Consider the following 17,192-nt stretch of genomic DNA (forward strand, 5'->3'; position numbering starts at 1 on the left):
AGAACTGGCATGTTTGGGGCTCTGACCCGGAGCGGCTGTTTTTTTCTGGTAGGCTTGCCTCAGCTCCTTAAGTTTCAAGCAGCGCTGCTTCGGGTCCCTATTATGGCTTCTGTCCTTCATGTCCTGGGAGATTTTGACAAATGTTTTGGCATTTTGAAAACTGGAACAGAGTTCTGATAGCACGGATTCCTCTCCCCATACAGCGATCAGATCCTGTACCTCCCGTTCGACCCATGCTGGAGCTCTTTTGCGATTCTGGGACTCCATCATGGTCACCTCTGCTGATGAGCTCTGCATGGTCACCTCTGCTGATGAGCTCTGCATTCACCTGCAGCTTGCCACACTGGCCAAACAGGAAATGAGATTCAAAAGTTTGCGGGCCTTTTCCTGTCTACTTGGCCAGTGCATCTGATTTGAGAGTGCTGTCCAGAGTGGTCACAATGGAGCACTCTGGGATAGCTCCCAGAAGCCAACACAGCTGAATTTGCGTCCACACATCCCCATATTTAAGTACTCTACACCACTCCCCACTCCCATAACCAAAGGATAAGGGCATGGCCAGAAGAGAAAGGGACCATGTTGAAGGCAGGATGGGATATTCTCAGAGCAGTCTATAGCAGGGCTGTTGAAAGCCAGGATAAGTCGCTGTTCTGGGCATGTCACCTTCCTTTAATTCAGGAGGCAAGAAGGTGATTTAAGGCCATTTTCCGTACCTAGCCCTCTCCTGGGCTGCCTCATGAGAGGGGCAGGCCGGAGTTTTGCCTGTGACGTTGTCAGGACAGTTTTGGTCACCGCACACATATGTGGGTAGTAATCTCATTTTAAAGATTTTTTTTTTCATATGATCAGGCCATGGCCATCCAGTGCTGAAACAGTGATGTGAAAGCCAAGCAGCCTGTTCCATTTTGCACATCCTACACTTTGATCATTAGATCCCTTTACACAAAGGGGTCTAAACAGACTGAAAATACAAAGTCACATATTAGTGATGGCTTATGTCCGCCAAGAAACTAACAGAACCACTGTATAAAGAGTGCTGATCTTCAGCATGTTAACATTGCTCATTGATCAATATGTCACATCACTGCAAAAGTAGATTTCCAGTTTTCTATAAAGTGCACCAAATACTGCACATGCCATTTATAAATTGTGCAGCATATACCAAGCAAAATACTTCATGTAAAATTAAGACTTCTTTGGCAGTAAACCTGTGTTACCTTATAAAGAACTTTTGATCGGGAACAATTTGTTTTGGAAGTAATCCTTGAAGAATTAATATGCACACCCAGGCCCCTTGGCTGCCTACAAAGAGCTCTGATTGATTTCAGAGGGAGCTATGCATGTGCATCCAAGGACAGTGCTTGGTCCAAACAATGTACCAAAGAGAAAAGTTACTACAGACCTTACATTCTCCAACTACATAGTTATAAACTTCAAATGCCAACTTGAATTGCAATGCATGATACACTATTTAAAAAGTGAAAAAAAGATTGGTTAGCATTCCTGCAACCTTTATGAAATAAGGGGATCTTTGCAAAGAAGAAAAACATTGGGAGAGAACATAAGAATTAGCCACTGGAACAGCGTAACAAGGGATGGAATATTATTTATTTGTTTGTAGAGTCTCCATCACTCAAAGAGTTTAAATCAAGAATGGATGTCTTTCTACAAATTATGCTCTAACCAATCACAAGTTATCAAGCATGATGCTGGAATTACTGCATGAAATTCTACAACTTGCATTATGCAAGAGGTCAGACTAAATGACTACAATGGTCCCATCTGTCCCATGAAATTTATCAATCATACCATATCGGACCACTGGCCAGTCTTTAAGCATGTTTATCCAATACTAGATGTTTCAGATGAAAGTGTAATACTTCCATAATAGACAACTCTGCTATGTTATGGAACACTAGTCCCTAGCTTCAGGCAGCTGGTTTTTCATGAAATATGAGAGCAAAATACTAATTATAAAAATTATATTGAACTGTGAATGATGTTTTTATTCTCTATATAGAAAGTCTAAGTTCTTTTTTTCCTACTAAGCTCTTTGTCTCCATAATATCTTGAGGCAGTGAGTTCCATGGGCTAATTAGTTACCACACTTTTTAGCATCACTGGCTTTTTTCAACCTTTGTGAATGTCCCCTTGTTTCTGTAATATCATCATCATCATGTTCCTGTTACGCCTCTGGCTTTTAGGGGAGTGACGAAGCTCCTCCACTCCTCTCTGTTTCTGGCAAGTCTTTCAATGGTTCCCCAGCTGTGCCCCAGGTTTTTCAGCTTGGATTCCACAGCTTTTCACCATGTTGTTTTTGGAAGGCCTCGTTTTCATTTGCCTTCAGGTGTCCATCTTATTGCTACTCTGGTGATGGAATCAGTTTCCATCCAAAGCACATGATCGATCCATCTCCAATGCCTCCTTGCAATGATGGTGCTCAGATCCTGTTGGCTGCACTGTGTCAATAGATATTGGTTTGAGATTGTTCTGGGCCAAAAGAAACAGAGGATTTTGCTGAGGCAGGTTGTATGGAATGAAGACAGTTTGGACATGTCATACTTTCTCATTCCCCAGCATTCTGTACTATAAAGTAGTGTTGAAAGTAAGCAGCTCTGATAAATCTTGAGTTTGGTTTTGGTGTTGTATTTTGATGATTTCCAGACTGTATTTAAGCTCCTGAAGGTTTTCCTGGCTTTATTGATTTTGTTCCGGATGTCCTAGCTGATGGTGCTGCCCAAGTATGTGAATGTTTCTATGTGGGTGAGAACATAATCCTCTATCCGTAGTGGTGATGGTGAGGCAATATTAAAGGTCATGATATCTGTCTTATTGCAATTGATTTTCAGTCCAATTTTCTGGCTGAATGCGTTGAGTCGAGTTGTTTTTTCTTGTATATGGTTGGGTATGTGATTCGAGAGTGACACCATCTGCGAAGTCCAGGTCTTCTTATCAGGAACAAACAAGGACACCTATTAACAACTGAAAAAGAACAGAAATGCGCTGGACAGAGCATTTCAAAGAATTGATGAACAGGGAGCAAACATCCAGAAGACAGAAGATCTTGATATAAACAGACACCCCAACTAAGAAAGAGATCATTCAAGCCATCAAATCCTTAAAAAATGGGAAAACTCCTGGCAAGGATAACTTGAATGCAGAATTGTTCAAGGTAAATCCTAAATTAGCAGCATCCATCCTGGCCCCTCTATTTACATCCATCTGGGAAAGGGAAAAAGTGCCAGATGAGTGGACCAATGGAGTTATAGTGAAGATACCAAAGAAAGGAACTCTCAGTGGTTGTAATAACTGGCATGGTATCACACTTTTATCTGTGCCAAGCAAAGTATTGTGTAAGATCATAGTCCATTGTATATCAGAGACAGTTAATAGCATTCTCAGAAAAGAGCAAGCTGGTTTTCGTAAAGGGCATGGATGCACAGACCAGATCTTCACTCTACAAAACATAATAGAACAGTGCTTAGAATGGCAATGGCAACTCTACATAAATTTCACAGACTTTGAGAAGGCTTTTGAGAGCATTCATAGGACCAGCCTATGCACATTCTGTGGGCATATGGAATTCCTTTCTGTATAATCAACGTCATCAAAAGCTTCTATTTCAACTTTACATGAAGTGTTGATCAGAGTGGCTCAGATTTGAAGTCAAAACAGGAGTACATCAGGGGGTGTCAAGTCTGCAATCCTATTCAACATTGCCATCGATTCGGTAATGCAGTGTACAACAGAAGACATGCCAAGAGGCATTCTGTAATATGGAAAAGGTAAATATAAGTGACTGAACCTCTCTGTGCCTATCAATATTTCACATTCCTCTGCCATGTCACTGCCCTAAAAATAGTCCTAGTATTTTTCATCTCCGCTCTAGGTGCTACTCTAAAACAAATAACGGCTTGGGAAGACTGTATTACAGTAGTGCCTACCTAGAGGTCCCAATCAAGATCAGGCCTCATTGGGCTAGGCACTGTGCAAACACATAGAAATTCATAGATTTTTTTAAGACCAGAAGGGACCATTGTGATCATTTAGGCTGACCTCCTGCATAACACAGACCACATGATTTCCCTGAATTAATTCCTATTTGATCAAGATCTTAGAAAAATATCCAGTCTTGATTTTAAAATTTTGAGTGATGGAGAATCCACCATAGCCCTCAGTAAATTATTCCAACTGTTAATTACTGTCACTGTTAAAAGTTTGTGCCTCCAGTCTAAACTTGTCTATCCAGTGAAGGAAAACTCATGACACAAAAGAATGTATAGTCTGAATGAAGAATACAGACAACAGATAGAAGGGGAAACAGGCACAAAGAGGTGAACTGATTTTCTCAAGGTCACATAGTAGTTCAGCAGTAGAACCAGGAATAGAACCCAGGTCTCCTGAATTCTCAGGTCAAACAGACAATTCGCTCAACCACACTGCCTCTGAAGAGGCGATTGTTTCTATTATGCTTCTCTCACCCATTTTTGTCTTTCTGCTACATGCTTTTTGAAATAGAGTAACTCACACTGAACTCAGCATTCTGAGTACAGCTCAGGGTACACTATTGATTCAAATATTATGGCAGCATAATAGTTTCAATAGTGCTCTCTATCCCTTTCTAACATATTGTTTGGTTTTATCTTTAGTGTGCAATGACTAGATGTTTTCATTGAACCAGCCACAATGATATTTAGATTAGTTTCCTGAGTGGCTACATTTAATTTTTAACTCAAATGATCCTTCCCAAAATGCATTATCTTCCATGTGTCTATATTCAATTTAGTTTGCTATCATGTCACCTAATTGACAAGCTTTGTTAGAGGTCCTATAAGTTCCTTAGTCAAAACTGGAAGTGACTGATGTAAATAAACTGTCATCCACACGTTTTGCTGCATTGCACCGTTTGCTCCCTCATTCAAAGGATTATTAACATTAAACATTAGCCATAGTATAGATCCTTGTGTTATCCCAGCAATCTCCTTTCATCTGGAAAACTGACCAATCATTCTTACCCTCTTTCCGAACGCGTTAAATAACTATGATGGAGAGTTCTCTCATGCCATATCACTTAATTTTCTCAATAGCCACTTGATATGGACTATATAAAGGCTTTTTGAAGCAGTATTGTCACAAGGCACATGAATTGTCGATCACCACCACTGATCTAATAACAGAGACACAGGATATCAAGGTCCTGCTATACTCTGGCTTAAACTTTTATTACTTTCTGTTATTCTTTTTCTTGTGCATTAAATTCCCTTTTTATCTGTCCCAGAATAAAGGAAGAAACCTCATGTCTTCTGTAAACAATCTTCAGAGTAAATAAGAGTTTTGATTACATGTTTTAAATCACTATTTAGACTTCAGAAAATGTCACATTTTTGGACAAATGAGTATTTCACATGAACCTTTAAGGTGACATCAAGTGAGGGGCAAAAGGATCCTTCACACTGAAAGTCTGGACTCTACCACTATAGCCAAAATGCTTGCCTCAAGTAATTGAGAAATATTCCCATAAACTCCTCTGATTTTCCTCTTGTAAGGTGATGAGTCATCCCTGAATCAGAGCCGGATTAAGTCACATACCCTGAGGAGTTATTCCTGTGCTAGATTCCAGCCAATCCACAAGTCAGTAACTGGTCAGGTGACTCTCAGGAAAGGTACATAGGCCTCGCAGGAGGAACAGCAGCTCAGTCTGCTCCACATCACTTTAGGACTTTGAACCCTCCCCTGCATGATGGTGGCAACAGATTTGCCAAGCCTTAGTCTGATCCAGCCTTGCCCTTGCTCTAGCCCTGTTCCTAATCCTGCTCCAGCCTTGCTTTCACTCTGGCCTTGCTCCAACCCTGCTCTGGACACTTGATTCCAGCTCTAACTTCCTAGGTCCAACCACTAGATCTGACCATCCCCATCAGTTTCTGACACCCTTTCCTTAGCAGATTGTCTCTCTTGGTCCAAGACAACCAGGGTTCAAGAGACATTCAGAGCTCCAAAACAACAAGGAGTCCGGTGGCACCTTAAAGACTAACAAATTTATTTGGGCATAAACTTTTGTAGGTAAAAAAAAACACTTCTTCAGATGCATGGAGTGAAAATTACAGATGCAGGCATTATATAATGACACATGAAGAGAAGAGAGTTACCTCACAAGACTCAGATTCAGTCAAGATTCAGAGCTTCATTCAGCTCATGCTTGTCCTGCTCCACTTGTGCAGGCCATAACACAAGGACTGATCTATCCAACCCTCTAGGTCCATCACTTGTGAGCCTCCCCTTGGAAAACAGAGTGGCTGCTGTCTCAGGGACATGGTACTTCCTCACTGCCCCCACCCAGGCTGCTGAAGAGCTGATCATCATCCCACAATCTAAGCTTTGACAAGATAAAACAGTCACAACAGAACTTCTTTGGGACATTGATTTTTTTCTAGATAATTTAACTTGTAACAGACAGCTTCTTTTGCAGCACAAGGGAGTTCTTACTGCTATATCAGTATGTCTATTATGGTTCTCATCATAGCATCAGGACTGGCTCTCCTAAGAAAAACCAACAACAAATGAACCCTGACTGAAGGAAAACTCTAAGGAGACTATGAATATCTCCTGTCCAGAATAGACATAATTTATATTGTAGCCCTATGATGCTTGAACTTTTTGCATAGGACAGCTTATGGGACAGATCCTCAACTGATGCAAATTGACATATAGCCACTGACTTCAGAGCTAGGCCAACGTACATCAGCTGAAGATCTGGCCCAGTACATTCTCTCTTATGTTAGAAAGATACATCAAAAGATCTAAGGATACAAAGGCTGACATATACACCAATATGTAGCACCTGTAGGACCCAGCCAGTATATTAGAATCAAATATAGTATAGGCTTGGATTAAATCCCACATGAAAGATGCAGACACAAGTGTTTAGAAGACGTGTCCATCTGTGTAGGCTAGACAGCTGCAATTGCTATTTTTAATGCCAATGGTAATAGATCATTATTTATTGGGGGAGGATTAATGGCACATTATTTTTCTCTTGACATTCTCCTTAACCTTTAAGAGAATTCTAGGTCATGGTCTGCTGTCTCTTCCTGACTAACACCAGAAGTCTGATACAGAAGTTTTACAGCACGGGGAAACGTTCTGGGTCTTTATTTGCAGTCACTGAAATGAAGAACTTCAAGGAGAAACATGTTCCCTGTTTATCTGAAAAATTAAATCATTCTGCTGCCTTATCAGTAATATCATGAAATATTCTTTTTTAAATTGGAAGCTTGTGGTTATAGGAACTAAAAACACATTTTCTTCCAAGCTGCCTACCGTAATACAGTTGCTTTGTTGCACTGCAGCCCAAGATAGCATAGCATGCCCACCTATCACTGCTAGTGAGCTTAGCCAGAGTTCAGACAAACATGATGAGGTAATTTGATGTCATAACCCAGGAAGCAACAAATAACAATAAAATGAGGAAGAGTTCAGAAGAATGAGAGTAAATGAAAGAGGAAAGGAGAGCAAGAAACAAGTTAGAAGGTAAGAATAAGGGATGTGATTCAAGTGCAACTTGGTCATAATGCTTCCTTAATTAGTCTTCAGGGCTCCCCAGTGAGGTAAGTAATATTTGTATAGCACACTGAAGATGTAAAATGCTAATTTATTACTACTACTTAGGGGGAAAGATCTCAAAGGCAAAAGCAGCTACCCATTCAAGTGCAAGGGGAAGGAGCTAGAAGAGGGAGTAAATGACTAACCTAATGGATGACAAGGTGGATGAGGTAATATCTCTTATCGGACCAACTTCTGCTGGTGAGACAGACAAGCTTTTGCACTTACACAGAAAAACTCTGCATAAGCATGAAAGCTTGTCTCTCTCTCCAAACAGAAGTTTGTCCAATAAGGGATATTACCTCACCTACCTTGTCTCTCTAATAGTCTGGGATTGACACAGCTACATCAACACTGCATATAACCTCATAGGTGGCATTCCCATTGAAATATACACCAGCCCTTACCCCCACTGAATTCCAATTCAATGTTTCTCCAATCTAGAGGTTTTAAAGAAAAGGTTATTTTATCTAAAGCCAGCAGCTCTAAGGTGGGCTGTGCATGGCAAACCACTTTTGAAGATCTTGGCTAGCTTGCTTAGGTATGAGACTCTCTTGGTCCTAACAACTTTCAGCAATTTCTTTAGATCCTTAAGCAGCAAATGCCAAAAGCTATTGCCATTAGAGCATGATTTGAATATTCGCACACACAATAATGCACACATTCAACCTAGTCACCTCCCCGACGTATTTGATCCAATACAATAATACACTGGTCCCCTGTGATATACACAAAGAAAGGACCAATGCACTACTCAACATTTACCATTACTTTGGGAAATATATTCATGACAAAAAGAAAAGGAGTACTTGTGGCACCTTAGAGACTAACAAATTTATTTGAGCATAAGCTTTCGTGAGCTACACCTCACTTCATCGGATGCATACTTATAGTGTGTATGATAAACACCCATTTTTTCATGTTCTGTGTGTATATAAATCTCCTCACTGTATTTTCCACTGAATGCATCCGATGAAGTGAGCTGTAGCTCACGAAAGCTTATGCTCAAATAAATTGGTTAGTCTCTAAGGTGCACAAGTCCTCCTTTTCTTTTTGCAAATACAGGCTAACACAGCTGCTACTCTGAAAAATATTCATGACAGTGACAAGAAGTTGCCACTAGAGGACACTGAATCAACAGGAGACCTTGATAAATGACAGGAATATGGACACTAACAAACTGGCTTATGTGCATTCATATCACTGCCTTCTGCTTGGTGGAATAAGTGACTATAAAAGGCATCTGCCAGACCCGCATACTGCCTTGCACAAGGGGTGGCCCTGCAGGTGAGCCCTGCCTTAATTCCCCCAACTGGGGCATCAATAAGTTAGCTTCAAAGGATCTGGGCGAGTGGAAAGCTAAAAAACAAACTCACAGAGTAACCATGTTCCTTTTTAATAAGATCTCAGAGAAGGAGCAGCTATAACAATTCATAAGGCCCTTACTTCCAGTTCCTGGTTCAAAGCTCCCAAACTCAGAGTCCACAAAATTAAGTCTCTGTGTCCCTAAGAGAGACCATCCTCCATTGCAGATTGCATGGCTTCTAGTCCCCTCTCTCTTGCAGCTCTTTACAAGGAATACCTGTCCCCTTCTCAGCTGCATCTTATTAGTGGGTCTCTGGCCCTTAAAAAGGCAAACCACCCTGTTACTGCAACCCATTCTTGTTTAATGAAGACTGTAAAATGTGGATGCTTTGATTTGTCAGGTGTTAAGCAAATCTCTTGGTTTGGTAACAGTGAAATGAGTTTGCTACCCTGGGTTTGGATTTCAGTAGTTTTTATGACTGTCAGCTCCATGGGACAAGGTCCATGCTTTCATCTGTGGTTGGGATGGCCCTAGCCAACATGGTGGGAACTACTGGAAATAGAGCCACCTGAGCAACACAAATCCCTCACAGTCACCTAGCAGGGAAGAAGGGGTTTGCCCTAAACTCAGCCCAGGTTTGGTAGTGAAACCACAAGCTGTGCTGAACTACCCAGAGAAGAAGAGCTGAGTTTTGAGTTCCTAATTCTATTATGAAGGTTTGACCCATTATTTCTCTCAAATAAACAGCTCTATCCACTTCACTTTAGAGCACAGTCAGTTTCTATTTTGTTATTAAACAGAGTGTGACAGTCTCTGCTGCTGATATTGCTACTTGTAAACTGCACCATACATGGACTATAGATAGCCAGTAAAATCAGTAGTGGAGAAGAGAAGGCTGTGAGGAAGTGCAGCAGGAACAGTGAAATTGAAAACATGGGGTGCAGAAGTGGGGATTAACTACATTTGATTTAAAATATTCAAAAAATTGCTGACAAATTTTAACTGTTGCTTGCTTATAGAATCATTAGAATCATAGAATATAAGGGTTGGAAGGGACCCCAGAAGGTCATCTAGTCCAACCCCCTGCTCGAAGCAGGACCAATTCCCAGTTAAATCATCCCAGCCAGGGCTTTGTCAAGCCTGACCTTAAAAACCTCTAAGGAAGGAGATTCTACCACCTCCCTAGGTAACGCATTCCAGTGTTTCACCACCCTCTTAGTGAAAAAGTTTTTCCTAATATCCAATCTAAACCTCCCCCACTGCAGCTTGAGACCATTACTCCTCGTTCTGTCATCTGATACCATTGAGAACAGTCTAGAGCCATCCTCTTTGGAACCCCCTTTCAGGTAGTTGAAAGCAGCTATCAAATCCCCCCTCATTCTTCTCTTCTGCAGGCTAAACAATCCCAGCTCCCTCAGCCTCTCCTCATAACTCATGTGTTCCAGACCCCTAATCATTTTTGTTGCCCTTCGCTGGACTCTCTCCAATTTATCCACATCCTTCTTGAAGTGTGGGGCCCAAAACTGGACACAGTACTCCAGATGAGGCCTCACCAATGTCGAATAGAGGGGAACGATCACGTCCCTCGATCTGCTCGCTATGCCCCTACTTATACATCCCAAAATGCCATTGGCCTTCTTGGCAACAAGGGCACACTGTTGACTCATATCCAGCTTCTCGTCCACTGTCACCCCTAGGTCCTTTTCCGCAGAACTGCTACCTAGCCATTCGGTCCCTAGTCTGTAGCTGTGCATTGGGTTCTTCCGTCCTAAGTGCAGGACCCTGCACTTATCCTTATTGAACCTCATCAGATTTCTTTTGGCCCAATCCTCCAATTTGTCTAGGTCCTTCTGTATCCTATCCCTCCCCTCCAGCGTATCTACCACTCCTCCCAGTTTAGTATCATCCGCAAATTTGCTGAGAGTGCAATCCACACCATCCTCCAGATCATTTATGAAGATATTGAACAAAACCGGCCCCAGGACCGACCCTTGGGGCACTCCACTTGATACCGGCTGCCAACTAGACATGGAGCCATTGATCACTACCCATTGAGCCCGACAATCTAGCCAGCTTTCTACCCACCTTATAGTGCATTCATCCAGCCCATACTTCCTTAACTTGCTGACAAGAATACTGTGGGAGACCGTGTCAAAAGCTTTGCTAAAGTCAAGAAACAATACATCCACTGCTTTCCCTTCATCCACAGAACCAGTAATCTCATCATAGAAGGCGATTAGATTAGTCAGGCATGACCTTCCCTTGGTGAATCCATGCTGGCTGTTCCTGATCACTTTCCTCTCATGCAAGTGCTTCAGGATTGATTCTTTGAGGACCTGCTCCATGATTTTTCCAGGGACTGAAGTGAGGCTGACTGGCCTGTAGTTCCCAGGATCCTCCTTCTTCCCTTTTTTAAAGATTGGCACTACATTAGCCTTTTTCCAGTCATCCGGGACTTCCCCGGTTCGCCACGAATTTTCAAAGATAATGGCCAATGGCTCTGCAATCACAGCCGCCAGTTCCTTCAGCACTCTCGGATGCAACTCGTCCGGCCCCATGGACTTGTGCACGTCCAGCTTTTCTAAATAGTCCCGAACCACCTCTATCTCCACAGAGGGCTGGCCATCTCTTCCCCATTTTGTGATGCCCAGCGTAGCAGTCTGGGAGCTGACCTTGTTAGTGAAAACAGAGGCAAAAAAAGCATTGAGTACATTAGCTTTTTCCACATCCTCTGTCACTAGTTTGCCTCCCTCATTCAGTAAGGGGCCCACACATTCCTTGGCTTTCTTCTTGTTGCCAACATACCTGAAGAAACCCTTCTTGTTACTCTTGACATCTCTGGCTAGCTGCAGCTCCTGATTTGGCCCTCCTGATAACATTCCTACATGCCCGAGCAATATTTTTATACTCTTCCCTGGTCATATGTCCAACCTTCCACTTCTTGTAAGCTTCCTTTTTATGTTTAAGATCTGCTAAGATTTCACCATTAAGCCAAGCTGGTCGCCTGCCATATTTACTATTCTTTCGACTCATTGGGATGGTTTGTCCCTGTAACCTCAACAGGGATTCCTTGAAATACAGCCTTGCTTGGTAAATATATTTTGCACATTCCTGATCTACTTACCAGTGCTCCCTGTCCCTTGCTACAGGGCAGGAAGGCCAGAAGTTCCGTGTTGTGACCAGGGCTGGGCATAAAATAACAATTCTGTTATGCAAAAAATATGTTGTGTTTTGAAATTTGCTTTCATTCCAGTTCAGAATGAAACCCACCCTTTGGAAAAATGTAACCAAAAATTGGGATTAAAAAGACCCACCCCAGCATGGCCAATAACCTGGTAGTTAGGACACTCACATGGGATGTAGGAGACCCAAGTTCCAGTCCCTTCTCTGCCTGATGTGGAAAGGGGATTTGAATTTGTATGTCCCACATAGCAGGACATTTCTCTAGCCAGTGGGCTGAGGGAATAGTCCGATGTGGGGCTCCCTCAATCTCTCCTGGTTGTTTATTCACAGTAGAACAGCTTCACTGGATAGTTATTGCAACAGCGACATGGGTCTCCCACATCCCAGGTGTGAGTCCTAACCACCTGGCTATTGGCTATTCTAGCATGAGTCACTCCCTCAACCCCCATCAAATACAGGGCTGGAGAAAGCTTTGTCAAAAATTTTCAACCAGCTCCAGTCACACTGTATCCTCCTGCCCACTCCCATAAAAACTGCTCTGTACAGACCAGATGGGTGTCCCTGCAAGTCTGTGCTCTAGGATGCAATTCTGCTGTGTCAGCTGCTCACTGTGCCCACGGAGGAGGAGGAGAGGAGAGGACTTGGGACTTAATGCCCTACTGAATTCAAACACAATTGGTAGGAATTTTATTTCCAAAACTTAAGACATAAGAAGATTTTAGGGAGCAAATTTCTTGAAGATTCACCTGGCTAAAGACCACCACAACTGCACAGAGCCTAGGGGAGCATTCTAAGTGAGGAAGGGGAATGGTATGTAGAACAGTGGGGAAGCAAGGAGGAGCCACATGCCTTTTCCCTGTGCAGCCAAAATCAAGAGACTGGGGGCCAAGTTCAGAGGTGAATCTAGATAAACCCTAAGCTGATGTAACACATACCTACTTCTACCTCTCCAGCAGCCCCCATCCCTCAACGTGAATGTTACATCAAATTAGACTCCCCTAGAGTCCTCTACTGTTGAGTTAACTCCTGGCTGGGCTACATGCAACTTACATATCCTCCCCCGCCCCCCAACTACACCTCACCTCTCCTCTCCTCTAGTATTTGGCCCACTGAATCTCAGGATGTTTAAGTTGGAGTAACTCACATACCTCAAAGGCTCACTCAGCCATCTCCAACAACAACATTCCATGCTTGCTGAACTTCTGGGATCCCTTAAAGATCTAAATTTAGGAGCAAAATCTAGAAAAAATTATCCCTTTGACATACACCCTTAGGAAGTTACTGGCTCCTGCAAGTCTCACTACAGCAAGGCTAACTATTAAGCCCTTGTTATCCTGGGCCATTACAGTAACAGCACTTGTCCAGTAAGCATTACCATTAAACTGCACAAGTGTTCTGGAATTCCCATTAACATACAACAAACATTTTTAGCTCCATAACACCTTTTAGTCTCTAATTTTAGGCTGTTCTCCACAAATATAAAGGCTAGGTTTTTGGCAGCAAGAAATAAAAATTAAGTGGTACAGTTTCAAAGGTAACAATTCTTTCAAAATTATTTTCTTCCTTTTCTCCTGGGAGCCATCATGTACAAATCTGTAATTTGTTTCTTGTTTAAATTATTGACCTTTTAAAATCAAATACAATAAAACGAGACACCCACTTTGGTTGCCTTTGACTAAATTTCAGTTTTTGCAAGCACACAATGGCAAAACAAAAATGAATAGTTTCACACATTTGCTGTGGTAAGACAACTCTCTTTTTAAGTCATAATAGACTATTTCCCAGAAGAAAAACAGCTTCAATGCAGTTTCCTGATTTTGCTTTTGTTATTTAAGAAAATATAGACCAAGAATATGTCTACAGTACAAGCATTACAACCACAGTGGTACAGCTACACTGACATAGAGCTGTGATGAAAACGCTTGCTACAGCAGTGGAAGAGGTTTTTCTGTCACTGTAGTAAATCCAGTCTGATAAGAGACAATAGCTGGGTCAATGGAAGAAATTTTCCATTAACACAGCGGTCTCTATACCAGGGCTTAGGGCAGCTTAACTACATCTCTCAGAGGTGTGAATTTTTCATAGCTTTGAGCTATGGTGCTAGGTAGACCTAAGTGTTAGGTGTAGACCAGGCTTTATACACAGTCCTCAAAGGCTCCCAGTTGAGTAGTTTCAGAATATATGGAACTAAATTACCATCTCAGCTATACACAGGCTAAGGGTATGTGTCAAGGTTCCTTCCCCTCTCTGAACTCTAGGGTACAGATGTGGGGAGCTGCATGAAAGACCCCCTAAGCTTATTCTTACCAGCTTAAGTTAAAAACTTCCTCAAGGTACAAACTTTGCCTTGTCCTTGAACCCTATGCAGCCACCACCAAGCGTGTTAAAGAACAGGGAAAGAGCCCACTTGGAGACGTCTTCCCACCCCCCTCCCCCACCAAATATCCCCCCAAGCCCTACACCCCCTTTCCTGGGGAAGGCTTGATAAAAACCCTCACCAATTGGCATAGGTGAACACAGACCCAAACCCTTGGATCTTAAGAACAAGGAAAAAGCAATCAGGATCTTAAAAAGAAAGAAAAAGTAAGAGAATCACCTCTGTAAAATCAGGATGGTAAATACCTTACAGGGTAATCAGATTCAAAACACAGAGAATCCCTCTAGGCAAAACCTTAAGTTACAAAAAGACACAAAAACAGGAATATACATTCCATTCAGCACAACCTATTTTACCAGCCATTTAACAAAAGGAAATCTAACGCATTTCTAGCTAGATTACTTACTAACTTAACAGAAGTTCTGAAGAGCATTCCTGACCTGGCCCTGGCAAAAGCATCACACAGACAGACAGAGCCTTTGTTCCCCCACCCCCCTCCAGCTTTGAAAGTAACTTGTCTCCTCATTGGTCATTTTGGTCAGGTGCCAGCGAGGTTATCCTAGCTTCTTAACCTTTTACAGGTGAAAGGGTTTTGCCTCTTGCCAGGAGGGATTTTATAGCTCTGTATACAGAAAGGTGGTTACCCTTCCCTTTATATTTATGACAGTATGTTTACACTACAGTGGCACAGCTACGGCACTGCAGCTGTAGCCACTGTGGTGTAGATGCTTCCCACATTGATGGAAAAACCCTTTCTGTCTATATAGTTGATCTACCTCTCCAAGAGGCAGTAGCTAGGTCGATGGAATTCTTCCCTTGAGCTAGCCACGTCTACTCTGGCGTGTTGGGGATTTCAGCCATTTTGTTTTCTTGTTGTCTTTTACCCTCCATTTTGGTTAGCTGTCTTGTTGCTTGGTTTGACACTCTTTTTGAGATGCTTATTCTGATTGGCTAAGTTTAAAGGAATGTTGGCCCAGAAGGTTCCAGGGTAGTTGGCAGGACAGTTGGTTAGAGAAAAGGGAAAACAGCAGGATGGAGCACTGAGACAGCCTGCGTTCATTTGCGTGATATTGAGAGAAGACACCTACCACCCACCTGTTCCATCGAAGAAGGCTTACCTGTTCCAGTCAATGAGTGGTTCCTGATCCCTTGATGGCATAGTCCTCGAGTTCCTGATCCTGGTTCCCGAGAGAGAAAGAGGGTTCCTGAGTGAGCTGACTCCATCCAGTTTCCAGCCATTTTCAACAGATTGAGTAACATTGAAACTCTTTTATATTATTTGAGCCCATTTGGTTTCTAGTTGGGGCTAGGCTTGAAGCCTGCTTTTACGTCTTTAAACCATAGAGTTATTCTATTTTTTATTATCCTGCCTTGTTAATAAATCTCATTTGTTCACCCCTTTAAGAGTGATTAGTGTAATTTCTGCTGTGACCATAGGTGACAGATCCTAATTTGGGGGATCAGGCCTGTCTGGGAGGTGGGGGTCCTTATTAAATATCCTTTCTTCAGTTCTTGTGGTAACAGTTTGTGGCGACCACAGCACGATCCCTGATGGTCATAGTTCCCTCCTGTTTTTGTTTACTATAATCTGCTCGGCTTAAGGTTTATTGAAGGTCCATAGACCTTGAGGGTGGGAAGCACTGACAGCTGGTCAGCGGCTTTCTTATTTTGGACCCAAGCTAGAGTTGTGGCAGACACTAGGATGTGCTACCTGAGCTGCGAGACAGTTCAGTGTAGCATGCCAGCACTACTGCTGAGCACTGCTAACACTCCGGCCGCAAGGCCTGGTGAGCGTGGAGAAGCCCCAGCTTCATAGGCTTGATGGGCGCAGGCAGACTCTGGCCTCTGAGGCCCAGTGAGTACTGCTAGGTTCCGGCCTTAAGGAAAGCCCAGTGGGCATTGTTGGTAAAGAGGGCTGTGCAGCTCTGCACAGCAGGCCAGCACCAATGCTGAGCGCTGCTGATTAGCATTCTGGCTGCAAAGCCCAGGGAGCGCAAGCAGGCTACTGCTTGAAAGAGAGCTTTCAGAAGCTCTGCGACAGGCCAGCACAGTCTGATGAGTGCTGTCAGCCCCAACTTTCATGAGTCCGGTGAGCACTGCAGCAAGTGCTGTGGAAGCTAGTGTGTGTCTGTGTGGGCCAGACACATACTGCTTAAGAAGGAAAATGGCTGCTAGAACTTTTGGTATTCATGGATGGACTGAGGAGGTTAATAAAAACTCTCTGGAACATAGTGTGAATTTATTTGACAAGTGTAAAAACCCATGGGCCAAAGATCTGTTTTCGGGGGAGTATGCTTTTGAAAAGCTATGCAGTAAATGGGAAAGTTTTGTAACAGCTAAACCAAATTTGAATAAGAAAATGAGAAAAGGGGCTCTTGTTTATGGTCTAAGAACTGTTTCAAGGAAATTAAATGAACACAAAGTTAAAAGAAAAGGTGATTTTTCAAGCAAAAGAGCAGGTGGTCAAATAACAGGTTGAGATTGAGAAGTTAATGCAGAATAGCACTCTAACAGCCCAAGTGCTTAACTAATCCCAGGTCTAGGAACTAAATGTGTGTTTACTAAAGAAGGACAAAGAAAACTTTGTCGTTGTAAAAAGAATGGAAAAATCCCAAGCTGCTGTGAGGTAGTTAATTAAGGAGGTTAAGAACAGCCGAGAGGGTGCTGCTAATCATTCCTCCTGTAACAACAAAATTGATGCTTTGAAAAATAAGTTAAAAAGAGCTC

This window comes from Caretta caretta, chromosome 1, assembly GCF_965140235.1.
Source record: "Caretta caretta isolate rCarCar2 chromosome 1, rCarCar1.hap1, whole genome shotgun sequence".
NCBI classification, from domain to species: Eukaryota; Metazoa; Chordata; order Testudines; family Cheloniidae; genus Caretta; species Caretta caretta.